This window comes from Mandrillus leucophaeus, unplaced genomic scaffold (assembly GCF_000951045.1).
Source record: "Mandrillus leucophaeus isolate KB7577 unplaced genomic scaffold, Mleu.le_1.0 Scaffold2, whole genome shotgun sequence".
NCBI classification, from domain to species: Eukaryota; Metazoa; Chordata; class Mammalia; order Primates; family Cercopithecidae; genus Mandrillus; species Mandrillus leucophaeus.
The window spans coordinates 7,117,869-7,119,907 of record NW_012102031.1 but is presented as its reverse complement, the minus strand read 5'-3'; positions in this window follow the sequence as shown (position 1 = coordinate 7,119,907).

Below are 2,039 nucleotides of genomic sequence, written 5' to 3'. Positions count from 1 at the left end.
TTCTGCAGAGAGATCCACTGTTAGTCCCTTTGTAGGTAACGTGACCTTTCTCTCTGGCTACCCTTAACATTTTTTCTTTCGTTTCAATCTTGGAGAATCTGACAATTATGTGCCTTGGGGTTACTCTTCTCGAAGAGTATCTTAGTGGTGTTCTCTGTATTTCCTGAATGTGAATGTTGGCCTGGCTTGCTCGTTGGGGAAGTTCTCCTGGATAATATGCTGAAGTGTGTTTTCCAGCTTGGTTCCATTCTCCCTGTCACTTTCAGGTACACCAATCAATTGTAGGTTTAATCTTTTCACACAGTCCCATATTTCTTGCAGGCTTTGTTTGTTCCACTGTCATTCTTTTTTCTGTTATCTTGTCTTCATGTATTCTTTCAATAAGTTGATCTTCAATCTCTGATCATCTTTCTTCTGCTTGATCAATTTGGCTATTGATACTTGTGTATGCTTCACGAAGTTCTCATGCTGTGTTTTTCAACTCCATCAGGTCATTTATTTTCTTCTCTAAACTGGTTATTCCAGTTAGCAGCTTCTGTAACATTTCATTAAGGTTCCTAGCTTCCTTGCATTGGGTTAGAACATGCTCCTTTAGCTCAGAGGAGTTTCTCATTACCCACCTTCTGAAGCCTACTTCTGTCAGTTCGTCAAACTCATTCTCCATCCAGTTTTGTGCCCTTGCTGGGAGAGGAGTTGCAATCATTTGGAGGAGACGAGGCATTCTGGTCTTTGGAATTTTCAGCATTTTTGTGCTGGTTTTTCCTTGTTTTCTTGAATTTATCTGTCTTTGATCTTTGAGGCTGATGACCTTCGGATGGGCTTTTGGGGAGGGAAGGTCCTTTTAGTTGATCTTGATGTTACTGCTTTCTGTTTGTTAGTTTTTCTTCTAACAGTCAGGCTCCTCTGCTGCAGGTCTGCTGCAGTTTGTTGGAGGTCCACTCCAGACCTTTTTTGCCTGGGTATCACCAGCGGAGGCTACAGAACAGCAAAGATAGCTGCCTGCTCCTTCCTCTGGAGGCTTCGTTCCAGAGGGGCACTGACCTGATATCAGCCAGAGCTCTCCTGTATGAGGTGTCTCCCAGTGAGGAGGCGTGAGGGTCAGGGACCCACTTGAGGAGGCAGTCTGTCCCTTAGCAGTGCTCGAGTACCGTGCTGGGAAATCTGCTGCTCTCTTCAGAGCCAGCAGGCAGGAACCTTTAAGTCCACTGAAGTTGCGCCCACAGCTGCCCCTTCCTCCGGGTGCTCTCTCTGTCCTGGGGAGATGGGAGTTTTACCTATAAGCTCCTGACTGGGGCTGCTGCCTTTCTTTCGGAGATGCCCCCCCCAGTGAGGAGGAATCTAGAGAGGCAGTCTGGCCACAGCCGCTTTGCCGTGTGCTGTGGTGAGTTCCGCCCAGTCCGAACTCCCTAGCCTCCTTAGCACTGTCAGGGAAAAACTGCCTACTCAAGCCTCAGTAATGGCGGATGCCCCTCCCGCTACCAAGCTCTAGTGGCCCAGGTCAACTTCAGACTGCTGTGCTGGTAGTGAGAATTTCAAGCCAGTGGTTCTTAGCTTGCTGGGGTCCATGGGAGTGGGACCTGCTGAGCAAGACCACTTGGCTCCCTGGCTTCAGCCCTCTTTTCAGGAGATTGAACAGTTCTGTCTTGCTGGGGCTCCAGGCACCACTGGGGTACCAAAAAAAAAAAAAAAAACTCCTGCAGCTAGCTCAGTGTCTTTCCTAAACAGCCACCCAGTTTTGTGCTTGACACCCAGGGCCTTGGTGGTGTAGGCACATGAGGGAATCTCCTGGTCCGTGGATTGCAAAAACTGGAAAATGCATAGTGTCTGGGCTGGATAGCACAGTCCCTCATGGCTTCCCTTGGCTGGTGGAGGGAGGCCCCCGGCTCCTTGCACTTCCTGGATGAGGCAATGCCCCACCCTGATTCTGCTTGCCCTCTGTGGTCTGTACCCACTGCCTAACCAGTCCCAATGAGATGAACTGGGTACCTCCATTGGAAATGCAGAAATCACCTGCCTTCTGCATTGGTCTTGCTGGGAGC